Here is a 13,253-nt window from a genome sequence, read left to right as displayed (position 1 = left end):
CAGCAAACTGAAAGTTTCTTTAAATTGTTTAATAGGTTATTAACTGCATGTCCCAAGCAGGCATTTCAGCAGTGGTCATTTGTTAAAAGTGTATATTTGGAGAATGAGCTACAACTAATAATATCCAATAAGATTACTGAAATTTGAAGAAAACTCTTTTCCACCATAATTCAGACCCCGTATTGGTCACAGTTCTGGCTACTTATGTGGCTCCATCTCTCAGGGGTTAGAGCACTGGTCTCGTAAACCAGGGGTCATGAGGTCCAATCTCACTGGGACCTAGTGTTTCCCAATGTTAAAATAGTCTATGCAATATCTTTAAGTGAGGAGAACCATTTCAATTTGGTCACACATTTGGATATTCAATTTGTACACAGAGTTATGATGTTCAGTCTAATCTGCTGATTGGTTACAAGAGCATGTCTAAAACATATTTGTTGCATTTTATTGGGCCGATTCTGTTCATGCTGATAGTTCCAACAAGTTTTTCACTATTATTATGAAACTATGGTAAGAGCTTTCCAATAATTTAACTTTAATGATAGCACAAAAACACACACATTAGGAGGTTTTTAATACTTCTCACCCTGTTGTACACCTGTTCTGTTTCTGCTGACAGGCATGGTATTATCATTTCAGCTCACTACAGGACACTCTAACACAAAGTTGGAGAGCCATTAAAAATATGTCCAACTTTTTCAATATTTTCTATATAATTCAATTCAAGCAAAGACAGCTAATTTTTGTATTTATTTGATTTTCTGAAAAAGTTATATACTACATGCCTCAATCAAGGATATTGCAAATTTGTAGAATTTTTTTGTGAAAAGTCTACATTGGGACAAAAAGCGACAATAAAATGATAACAGAGATTTGAAATTTGCAGAAGATTTTTTTCCATCACTAAGCAGAATGAACATACATAGTGCTGAAGGCAAGGCTCCATAGCTCAGGGGTTAGAGCACTGGTCTTGTAAACCAGGGGTCGTGAGTTCAAATCTCACTGGGGTTTAGTGCTACTTTCTTGTTACTGCTGCTAAAATATAAATTGCAGCTCCCAATGTTGAATTAGTCTGCTCAAGAGCTTTAAGTGAGGAGAACCATTTCAATTTGGTCACACATTTGGATATTCAATTTGTACACAGTTATGATGTTCAGTCTAATCTGCAAATTGGTTCCAAGAGCATGTCTTAAAATTATTTTATTGTATTGACTCTGTTCATGCTGATAATCCCATCATAATTTTTCAGTATCATTACAAACTGTAGAAAGAGCTTTTCCATAATTAAACTTTAAAGATAGCAACAATGGTATATACATTGTATTGTACCGTGCATGAATCAACTTCATCAGTTGATCCAGAAAAGTTTTGAATTGACAACTGTAGCTGCCAGAAGGCTTTTTTGGTCATGTAAGCATATATAAAGTACAAATGCAAGCATACTCAAGGTAATGACCACTATTGGTCACAAATATCTCAATATAAAGACATTCTGTCATATCATTTTGAAGGCATTCCAGACTAAGGAGCACAAGGTTTGTGAGGCATGGAAAACATGACCAACATTTCCTCAATTTTATATATACACCTATTCAACATACAGCAGCAAACTGAAAGTTTCTTTAAATTGTTTAATAGGTTATTAACTGCATGTCCCAAGCAGGCATTTCAGCAGTGGTCATTTGTTAAAAGTGTATATTTGGAGAATGAGCTACAACTAATAATATCCAATAAGATTACTGAAATTTGAAGAAAACTCTTTTCCACCATAATTCAGACCCCGTATTGGTCACAGTTCTGGCTACTTATGTGGCTCCATAGCTCAGGGGTTAGAGCACTGGTCTCGTAAACCAGGGGTCATGAGTTTCAATCTCACTGGGACCTTGTGTTTCCCAATGTTAAAATAGTCTATGCAATATCTTTAAGTGAGGAGAACCATTTCAATTTGGTCACATATTTGGATGGTTAATTTGGACAAAGACATATGATGTTCAGTCTAATCTGCTGATTGGTTACAAGAGCATGTCTAAAACATATTTGTTGCATTTTATTGGGCCGATTCTGTTCATGCTGATATTTCCAACAAGTTTTTCACTATTATTATGAAACTATGGTAAGAGCTTTCCAATAATTTTACTTTAATGATAGCAAAAAAACACACACATTAGGAGGTTTTTAATACTTCTCACCCTGTTGTACACCTGTTCTGTTTCTGCTGACAGGCATGGTATTATCATTTCAGCTCACTACAGGACACTCTAACACAAAGTTGGAGAGCCATTAAAAATATGTCCAACTTTTTCAATATTTTCTATATAATTCAATTCAAGCAAAGACAGCTAATTTTTGCATTTAATTGATTTTCTGAAAAAGTTATATACTACATGCCTCAATCAAGGATATTGCAAATTTGTAGAATTTTTGTGTGAAAAGTCTACATTGGGACAAAAAGCGACAATAAAATGATAACAGAGATTTGAAATTTGCAGAAGATTTTTTTCCATCACTAAGCAGAATGAACATACATAGTGCTGAAGGCAAGGCTCCATATCTCAGGGGTTAGAGCACTGGTCTTGTCAAACCAGGGGTTGTGAGTTCAAATCTCACCGGGGCCTAGTGCTACTTTCTTGTTACTGCTGCTAAAATATAAATTGCAGCTCCCAATGTTGAAATAGTCTGCTCAAGAGCTTTAAGTGAGGAGAACCATTTCAATTTGGTCACACATTTGGATATTCAATTTGTACACAGAGTTATGATGTTCAGTCTAATCTGCAAATTGGTTCCAAGAGCATGTCTTAAAATTATTTTATTGTACTGATTCTGTTCATGCTGATAATCCCATCATAATTTTTCAGTATCATTACAAACTGTAGAAAGAGCTTTTCCATAATTAAACTTTAAAGATAGCAACAATGGTATATACATTGTATTAATCTGTATTGTACCGTGCAGGAATCAACTTCATCAGTTGATCCAGAAGAGTTTTGAATTGACAACTGTAGCTGCCAGAAGGCTTTTTTGGTCATGTAAGCATATATAAAGTACAAATGCAAGCATACTCAAGGTAATGACCACTATTGGTCACAAATATCTCAATATAAAGACATTCTGTCATATCATTTTGAAGGCATTCCAGACTAAGGAGCACAAGGTTTGTGAGGCATGGAAAACATGACCAACATTTCCTCAATTTTATATATACACCTATTCAACATACAACAGCAAACTGAAAGTTTCTTTAAATTGTTTAATAGGTTATTAACTGCATGTCCCAAGCAGGCATTTCAGCAGTGGTCATTTGTTAAAAGTGTATATTTGGAGAATGAGCTACAACTAATAATATCCAATAAGATTACTGAAATTTGAAGAAAACTCTTTTCCACCATAATTCAGACCCCGTATTGGTCACAGTTCTGGCTACTTATGTGGCTCCATCTCTCAGGGGTTAGAGCACTGGTCTCGTAAACCAGGGGTCATGAGGTACAATCTCACTGGGACCTAGTGTTTCCCAATGTTAAAATAGTCTATGCAATATCTTTAAGTGAGGAGAACCATTTCAATTTGGTCACACATTTGGATATTCAAATTGTACACAGTTATGATGTTCAGTCTAATCTGCAAATTGGTTCCAAGAGCATGTCTTAAAATTATTTTATTGTATTGACTCTGTTCATGCTGATAATCCCATCATAATTTTTCAGTATCATTACAAACTGTAGAAAGAGCTTTTCCATAATTAAACTTTAAAGATAGCAACAATGGTATATACATTGTATTGTACCGTGCATGAATCAACTTCATCAGTTGATCCAGAAGAGTTTTGAATTGACAACTGTAGCTGCCAGAAGGCTTTTTTGGTCATGTAAGCATATATAAAGTACAAATGCAAGCATACTCAAGGTAATGACCACTATTGGTCACAAATATCTCAATATAAAGACATTCTGTCATATCATTTTGAAGGCATTCCAGACTAAGGAGCACAAGGTTTGTGAGGCATGGAAAACATGACCAACATTTCCTCAATTTTATATATACACCTATTCAACATACAGCAGCAAACTGAAAGTTTCTTTAAATTGTTTAATAGGTTATTAACTGCATGTCCCAAGCAGGCATTTCAGCAGTGGTCATTTGTTAAAAGTGTATATTTGGAGAATGAGCTACAACTAATAATATCCAATAAGATTACTGAAATTTGAAGAAAACTCTTTTCCACCATAATTCAGACCCCGTATTGGTCACAGTTCTGGCTACTTATGTGGCTCCATAGCTCAGGGGTTAGAGCACTGGTCTCGTAAACCAGGGGTCATGAGGTCCAATCTCACTGGGACCTAGTGTTTCCCAATGTTAAAATAGTCTATGCAATATCTTTAAGTGAGGAGAACCATTTCAATTTGGTCACATATTTGGATGGTTAATTTGGACAAAGACATATGATGTTCAGTCTAATCTGCTGATTGGTTACAAGAGCATGTCTAAAACATATTTGTTGCATTTTATTGGGCCGATTCTGTTCATGCTGATAGTTCCAACAAGTTTTTCACTATTATTATGAAACTATGGTAAGAGCTTTCCAATAATTTTACTTTAATGATAGCAAAAAAACACACACATTAGGAGGTTTTTAATACTTCTCACCCTGTTGTACACCTGTTCTGTTTCTGCTGACAGGCATGGTATTATCATTTCAGCTCACTACAGGACACTCTAACACAAAGTTGGAGAGCCATTAAAAATATGTCCAACTTTTTCAATATTTTCTATATAATTCAATTCAAGCAAAGACAGCTAATTTTTGCATTTATTTGATTTTATGAAAAAGTTATATACTACATGCCTCAATCAAGGATATTGCAAATTTGTAGATTTTTTTTGTGAAAAGTCTACATTGGGACAAAAAGCGACAATAAAATGATAACAGAGATTTGAAATTTGCAGAAGATTTTTTTCCATCACTAAGCAGAATGAACATACATAGTGCTGAAGGCAAGGCTCCATATCTCAGGGGTTAGAGCACTGGTCTTGTAAACGAGGGGCTGTGAGTTCAAATCTCACTGGGGCCTAGTGTTACTTTCTTGTTACTGCTGCTAAAATATAAATTGCAGCTCCCAATGTTGAAATAGTCTGCTCAAGAGCTTTAAGTGAGGAGAACCATTTCAATTTGGTCACACATTTGGATATTCAATTTGTACACAGAGTTATGATGTTCAGTCTAATCTGCAAATTGGTTCCAAGAGCATGTCTTAAAATTATTTTATTGTTCTGATTCTGTAATTTTACAGTATCATTACAAACTGTAGAAATAGCTTTTCCATAATTAAACTTTAAAGATAGCAACAATGGTATATACATTGTATTAATCTGTATTGTACCGTGCAGGAATCAACTTCATCAGTTGATCCAGAAGAGTTTTGAATTGACAACTGTAGCTGCCAGAAGGCTTTTTTGGTTATGTAAGCATATATAAAGTACAAATGCAAGCATACTCAAGGTAAAGACCACTATTGGTCACAAATATCTCAATATAAAGACATTCTGTCATATCATTTTGAAGGCATTCCAGACTAAGGAGCACAAGGTTTGTGAGGCATGGAAAACATGACCAACATTTCCTCAATTTTATATATACACCTATTCAACATACAACAGCAAACTGAAAGTTTCTTTAAATTGTTTAATAGGTTATTAACTGCATGTCCCAAGCAGGCATTTCAGCAGTGGTCATTTGTTAAAAGTGTATATTTGGAGAATGAGCTACAACTAATAATATCCAATAAGATTACTGAAATTTGAAGAAAACTCTTTTCCACCATAATTCAGACCCCGTATTGGTCACAGTTCTGGCTACTTATGTGGCTCCATCTCTCAGGGGTTAGAGCACTGGTCTCGTAAACCAGGGGTCATGAGGTCCAATCTCACTGGGACCTAGTGTTTCCCAATGTTAAAATAGTCTATGCAATATCTTTAAGTGAGGAGAACCATTTCAATTTGGTCACACATTTGGATATTCAATTTGTACACAGAGTTATGATGTTCAGTCTAATCTGCTGATTGGTTACAAGAGCATGTCTAAAACATTTTTGTTGCATTTTATTGGGCCGATTCTGTTCATGCTGATAGTTCCAACAAGTTTTTCACTATTATTATGAAACTATGGTAAGAGCTTTCCAATAATTTAACTTTAATGATAGCACAAAAACACACACATTAGGAGGTTTTTAATACTTCTCACCCTGTTGTACACCTGTTCTGTTTCTGCTGACAGGCATGGTATTATCATTTCAGCTCACTACAGGACACTTTAACACAAAGTTGGAGAGCCATTAAAAATATGTCCAACTTTTTCAATATTTTCTATATAATTCAATTCAAGCAAAGACAGCTAATTTTTGCATTTATTTGATTTTCTGAAAAAGTTATATACTACATGCCTCAATCAAGGATATTGCAAATTTGTAGAATTTTTTTGTGAAAAGTCTACATTGGGACAAAAAGCGACAATAAAATGATAACAGAGATTTGAAATTTGCAGAAGATTTTTTTCCATCACTAAGCAGAATGAACATACATAGTGCTGAAGGCAAGGCGCCATAGCTCAGGGGTTAGAGCACTGGTCTTGTAAACCAGGGGTCGTGAGTTCAAATCTCACTGGGGCTTAGTGCTACTTTCTTGTTACTGCTGCTAAAATATAAATTGCAGCTCCCAATGTTGAAATAGTCTGCTCAAGAGCTTTAAGTGAGGAGAACCATTTCAATTTGGATATTCAATTTGTACACAGTTATGATGTTCAGTCTAATCTGCAAATTGGTTCCAAGAGCATGTCTTAAAATTATTTTATTGTATTGACTCTGTTCATGCTGATAATCCCATCATAATTTTTCAGTATCATTACAAACTGTAGAAAGAGCTTTTCCATAATTAAACTTTAAAGATAGCAACAATGGTATATACATTGTATTGTACCGTGCATGAATCAACTTCATCAGTTGATCCAGAAGAGTTTTGAATTGACAACTGTAGCTGCCAGAAGGCTTTTTTGGTCATGTAAGCATATATAAAGTACAAATGCAAGCATACTCAAGGTAATGACCACTATTGGTCACAAATATCTCAATATAAAGACATTCTGTCATATCATTTTGAAGGCATTCCAGACTAAGGAGCACAAGGTTTGTGAGGCATGGAAAACATGACCAACATTTCCTCAATTTTATATATACACCTATTCAACATACAGCAGCAAACTGAAAGTTTCTTTAAATTGTTTAATAGGTTATTAACTGCATGTCCCAAGCAGGCATTTCAGCAGTGGTCATTTGTTAAAAGTGTATATTTGGAGAATGAGCTACAACTAATAATATCCAATAAGATTACTGAAATTTGAAGAAAACTCTTTTCCACCATAATTCAGACCCCGTATTGGTCACAGTTCTGGCTACTTATGTGGCTCCATAGCTCAGGGGTTAGAGCACTGGTCTCGTAAACCAGGGGTCATGAGGTCCAATCTCACTGGGACCTAGTGTTTCCCAATGTTAAAATAGTCTATGCAATATCTTTAAGTGAGGAGAACCATTTCAATTTGGTCACATATTTGGATGGTTAATTTGGACAAAGACATATGATGTTCAGTCTAATCTGCTGATTGGTTACAAGAGCATGTCTAAAACATATTTGTTGCATTTTATTGGGCCGATTCTGTTCATGCTGATAGTTCCAACAAGTTTTTCACTATTATTATGAAACTATGGTAAGAGCTTTCCAATAATTTTACTTTAATGATAGCAAAAAAAACACACACATTAGGAGGTTTTTAATACTTCTCACCCTGTTGTACACCTGTTCTGTTTCTGCTGACAGGCATGGTATTATCATTTCAGCTCACTACAGGACACTCTAACACAAAGTTGGAGAGCCATTAAAAATATGTCCAACTTTTTCAATATTTTCTATATAATTCAATTCAAGTAAAGACAGCTAATTTTTGCATTTATTTGATTTTATGAAAAAGTTATATACTACATGCCTCAATCAAGGATATTGCAAATTTGTAGATTTTTTTTGTGAAAAGTCTACATTGGGACAAAAAGCGACAATAAAATGATAACAGAGATTTGAAATTTGCAGAAGATTTTTTTCCATCACTAAGCAGAATGAACATACATAGTGCTGAAGGCAAGGCTCCATATCTCAGGGGTTAGAGCACTGGTCTTGTAAACCAGGGGCCGTGAGTTCAAATCTCACTGGGGCCTAGTGTTACTTTCTTGTTACTGCTGCTAAAATATAAATTGCAGCTCCCAATGTTGAAATAGTCTGCTCAAGAGCTTTAAGTGAGGAGAACCATTTCAATTTGGTCACACATTTGGATATTCAATTTGTACACAGAGTTATGATGTTCAGTCTAATCTGCAAATTGGTTCCAAGAGCATGTCTTAAAATTATTTTATTGTTCTGATTCTGTAATTTTACAGTATCATTACAAACTGTAGAAATAGCTTTTCCATAATTAAACTTTAAAGATAGCAACAATGGTATATACATTGTATTAATCTGTATTGTACCGTGCAGGAATCAACTTCATCAGTTGATCCAGAAGAGTTTTGAATTGACAACTGTAGCTGCCAGAAGGCTTTTTTGGTTATGTAAGCATATATAAAGTACAAATGCAAGCATACTCAAGGTAAAGACCACTATTGGTCACAAATATCTCAATATAAAGACATTCTGTCATATCATTTTGAAGGCATTCCAGACTAAGGAGCACAAGGTTTGTGAGGCATGGAAAACATGACCAACATTTCCTCAATTTTATATATACACCTATTCAACATACAACAGCAAACTGAAAGTTTCTTTAAATTGTTTAATAGGTTATTAACTGCATGTCCCAAGCAGGCATTTCAGCAGTGGTCATTTGTTAAAAGTGTATATTTGGAGAATGAGCTACAACTAATAATATCCAATAAGATTACTGAAATTTGAAGAAAACTCTTTTCCACCATAATTCAGACCCCGTATTGGTCACAGTTCTGGCTACTTATGTGGCTCCATCTCTCAGGGGTTAGAGCACTGGTCTCGTAAACCAGGGGTCATGAGGTCCAATCTCACTGGGACCTAGTGTTTCCCAATGTTAAAATAGTCTATGCAATATCTTTAAGTGAGGAGAACCATTTCAATTTGGTCACACATTTGGATATTCAATTTGTACACAGAGTTATGATGTTCAGTCTAATCTGCTGATTGGTTACAAGAGCATGTCTAAAACATATTTGTTGCATTTTATTGGGCCGATTCTGTTCATGCTGATAGTTCCAACAAGTTTTTCACTATTATTATGAAACTATGGTAAGAGCTTTCCAATAATTTAACTTTAATGATAGCACAAAAACACACACATTAGGAGGTTTTTAATACTTCTCACCCTGTTGTACACCTGTTCTGTTTCTGCTGACAGGCATGGTATTATCATTTCAGCTCACTACAGGACACTCTAACACAAAGTTGGAGAGCCATTAAAAATATGTCCAACTTTTTCAATATTTTCTATATAATTCAATTCAAGCAAAGACAGCTAATTTTTGCATTTATTTGATTTTATGAAAAAGTTATATACTACATGCCTCAATCAAGGATATTGCAAATTTGTAGATTTTTTTTGTGAAAAGTCTACATTGGGACAAAAAGCGACAATAAAATGATAGCAGAGATTTGAAATTTGCAGAAGATTTTTTTCCATCACTAAGCAGAATGAACATACATAGTGCTGAAGGCAAGGCTCCATATCTCAGGGGTTAGAGCACTGGTCTTGTAAACCAGGGGCCGTGAGTTCAAATCTCACTGGGGCCTAGTGTTACTTTCTTGTTACTGCTGCTAAAATATAAATTGCAGCTCCCAATGTTGAAATAGTCTGCTCAAGAGCTTTAAGTGAGGAGAACTATTTCAATTTGGTCACACATTTGGATATTCAATTTGTACACAGAGTTATGATGTTCAGTCTAATCTGCAAATTGGTTCCAAGAGCATGTCTTAAAATTATTTTATTGTTCTGATTCTGTAATTTTACAGTATCATTACAAACTGTAGAAATAGCTTTTCCATAATTAAACTTTAAAGATAGCAACAATGGTATATACATTGTATTAATCTGTATTGTACCGTGCAGGAATCAACTTCATCAGTTGATCCAGAAGAGTTTTGAATTGACAACTGTAGCTGCCAGAAGGCTTTTTTGGTCATGTAAGCATATATAAAGTACAAATGCAAGCATACTCAAGGTAATGACCACTATTGGTCACAAATATCTCAATATAAAGACATTCTGTCATATCATTTTGAAGGCATTCCAGACTAAGGAGCACAAGGTTTGTGAGGCATGGAAAACATGACCAACATTTCCTCAATTTTATATATACACCTATTCAACATACAACAGCAAACTGAAAGTTTCTTTAAATTGTTTAATAGGTTATTAACTGCATGTCCCAAGCAGGCATTTCAGCAGTGGTCATTTGTTAAAAGTGTATATTTAGAGAATGAGCTACAACTAATAATATCCAATAAGATTACTGAAATTTGAAGAAAACTCTTTTCCACCATAATTCAGACCCCGTATTGGTCACAGTTCTGGCTACTTATGTGGCTCCATAGCTCAGGGGTTAGAGCACTGGTCTCGTAAACCAGGGGTCATGAGGTCCAATCTCACTGGGACCTAGTGTTTCCCAATGTTAAAATAGTCTATGCAATATCTTTAAGTGAGGAGAACCATTTCAATTTGGTCACACATTTGGATATTCAATTTGTACACAGAGTTATGATGTTCAGTCTAATGTGCTGATTGGTTACAAGAGCATGTCTAAAACATATTTGTTGCATTTTATTGGGCCGATTCTGTTCATGCTGATAGTTCCAACAAGTTTTTCACTATTATTATGAAACTATGGTAAGAGCTTTCCAATAATTTAACTTTAATGATAGCACAAAAACACACACATTAGGAGGTTTTTAATACTTCTCACCCTGTTGTACACCTGTTCTGTTTCTGCTGACAGGCATGGTATTATCATTTCAGCTCACTACAGGACACTCTAACACAAAGTTGGAGAGCCATTAAAAATATGTCCAACTTTTTCAATATTTTCTATATAATTCAATTCAAGCAAAGACAGCTAATTTTTGCATTTATTTGATTTTCTGAAAAAGTTATATACTACATGCCTCAATCAAGGATATTGCAAATTTGTAGAATTTTTTTGTGAAAAGTCTACATTGGGACAAAAAGCGACAATAAAATGATAACAGAGATTTGAAATTTGCAGAAGATTTTTTTCCATCACTAAGCAGACTGAACATACATAGTGCTGAAGGCAAGGCTCCATAGCTCAGGGGTTAGAGCACTGGTCTTGTAAACCAGGGGTCGTGAGTTCAAAACTCACTGGGGCCTAGTACTACTTTCTTGTTACTGCTGCTAAAATATAAATTGCAGCTCCCAATGTTGAAATAGTCTGCTCAAGAGCTTTAATTGAGGAGAACCATTTCAATTTGGTCACACATTTGGATATTCAATTTGTACACAGTTATGATGTTCAGTCTAATCTGCAAATTGGTTCCAAGAGCATGTCTTAAAATTATTTTATTGTATTGACTGTTCATGCTGATAATCCCATCATAATTTTTCAGTATCATTACAAACTGTAGAAAGAGATTTTCCATAATTAAACTTTAAAGATAGCAACAATGGTATATACATTGTATTGTACCGTGCATGAATCAACTTCATCAGTTGATCCAGAAGAGTTTTGAATTGACAACTGTAGCTGCCAGAAGGCTTTTTTGGTCATGTAAGCATATATAAAGTACAAATGCAAGCATACTCAAGGTAATGACCACTATTGGTCACAAATATCTCAATATAAAGACATTCTGTCATATCATTTTGAAGGCATTCCAGACTAAGGAGCACAAGGTTTGTGAGGCATGGAAAACATGACCAACATTTCCTCAATTTTATATATACACCTATTCAACATACAACAGCAAACTGAAAGTTTCTTTAAATTGTTTAATAGGTTATTAACTGCATGTCCCAAGCAGGCATTTCAGCAGTGGTCATTTGTTAAAAGTGTATATTTAGAGAATGAGCTACAACTAATAATATCCAATAAGATTACTGAAATTTGAAGAAAACTCTTTTCCACCATAATTCAGACCCCGTATTGGTCACAGTTCTGGCTACTTATGTGGCTCCATCTCTCAGGGGTTAGAGCACTGGTCTCGTAAACCAGGGGTCATGAGGTCCAATCTCACTGGGACCTAGTGTTTCCCAATGTTAAAATAGTCTATGCAATATCTTTAAGTGAGGAGAACCATTTCAATTTGGTCACACATTTGGATATTCAATTTGTACACAGAGTTATGATGTTCAGTCTAATGTGCTGATTGGTTACAAGAGCATGTCTAAAACATATTTGTTGCATTTTATTGTGCCGATTCTGTTCATGCTGATAGTTCCAACAAGTTTTTCACTTTTATTATGAAACTATGGTAAGAGCTTTCCAATAATTTAACTTTAATGATAGCACAAAAACACACACATTAGGAGGTTTTTAATACTTCTCACCCTGTTGTACACCTGTTCTGTTTCTGCTGACAGGCATGGTATTATCATTTCAGCTCACTACAGGACACTCTAACACAAAGTTGGAGAGCCATTAAAAATATGTCCAACTTTTTCAATATTTTCTATATAATTCAATTCAAGCAAAGACAGCTAATTTTTGCATTTATTTGATTTTCTGAAAAAGTTATATACTACATGCCTCAATCAAGGATATTGCAAATTTGTAGAATTTTTGTGTGAAAAGTCTACATTGGGACAAAAAGCGACAATAAAATGATAACAGAGATTTGAAATTTGCAGAAGATTTTTTTCCATCACTAAGCAGAATGAACATACATAGTGCTGAAGGCAAGGCTCCATAGCTCAGGGGTTAGAGCACTGGTCTTGTAAACCAGGGGTCGTGAGTTCAAAACTCACTGGGGCCTAGTGCTACCTTCTTGTTACTGCTGCTAAAATATAAATTGCAGCTCCCAATGTTGAAATAGTCTGCTCAAGAGCTTTAATTGAGGAGAACCATTTCAATTTGGTCACACATTTGGATATTAAATTTGTACACAGTTATGATGTTCAGTCTAATCTGCAAATTGGTTCCAAGAGCATGTCTTAAAATTATTTTATTGTATTGACTGTTCATGCT

At 34.9% G+C, this 13,253-nt stretch overlaps 7 non-coding genes across 7 annotated transcripts; all 7 read left to right on the top strand.

Moving 5' to 3' along the window:
- The first annotated feature begins 938 nt into the window (after positions 1 to 938).
- On the top strand, positions 939 to 1,011 carry TRNAT-UGU (transfer RNA threonine (anticodon UGU)). The gene has a single exon. It is a non-coding gene; the product is annotated as a tRNA-Thr (tRNA).
- Positions 1,012 to 4,993: 3,982 nt separating this feature from the next.
- Positions 4,994 to 5,066, top strand: TRNAT-UGU (transfer RNA threonine (anticodon UGU)). Its single transcript has one exon. It is a non-coding gene; the product is annotated as a tRNA-Thr (tRNA).
- Positions 5,067 to 6,587: 1,521 nt separating this feature from the next.
- TRNAT-UGU (transfer RNA threonine (anticodon UGU)) lies at positions 6,588 to 6,660 on the top strand. The gene has a single exon. It is a non-coding gene; the product is annotated as a tRNA-Thr (tRNA).
- A 1,519-nt stretch (positions 6,661 to 8,179) lies between these two features.
- TRNAT-UGU (transfer RNA threonine (anticodon UGU)) lies at positions 8,180 to 8,252 on the top strand. The gene has a single exon. It is a non-coding gene; the product is annotated as a tRNA-Thr (tRNA).
- Positions 8,253 to 9,773: 1,521 nt separating this feature from the next.
- TRNAT-UGU (transfer RNA threonine (anticodon UGU)) lies at positions 9,774 to 9,846 on the top strand. The gene has a single exon. It is a non-coding gene; the product is annotated as a tRNA-Thr (tRNA).
- A 1,521-nt stretch (positions 9,847 to 11,367) lies between these two features.
- TRNAT-UGU (transfer RNA threonine (anticodon UGU)) lies at positions 11,368 to 11,440 on the top strand. Its single transcript has one exon. It is a non-coding gene; the product is annotated as a tRNA-Thr (tRNA).
- A 1,528-nt stretch (positions 11,441 to 12,968) lies between these two features.
- On the top strand, positions 12,969 to 13,041 carry TRNAT-UGU (transfer RNA threonine (anticodon UGU)). The gene has a single exon. It is a non-coding gene; the product is annotated as a tRNA-Thr (tRNA).
- Positions 13,042 to 13,253: the final 212 nt, after the last annotated feature.

This window comes from Pseudophryne corroboree, chromosome 11 (genome assembly GCF_028390025.1).
Source record: "Pseudophryne corroboree isolate aPseCor3 chromosome 11, aPseCor3.hap2, whole genome shotgun sequence".
Lineage (NCBI taxonomy): Eukaryota > Metazoa > Chordata > Amphibia > Anura > Myobatrachidae > Pseudophryne > Pseudophryne corroboree.
This window is presented reverse-complemented; position numbering and strand designations above follow the sequence as displayed.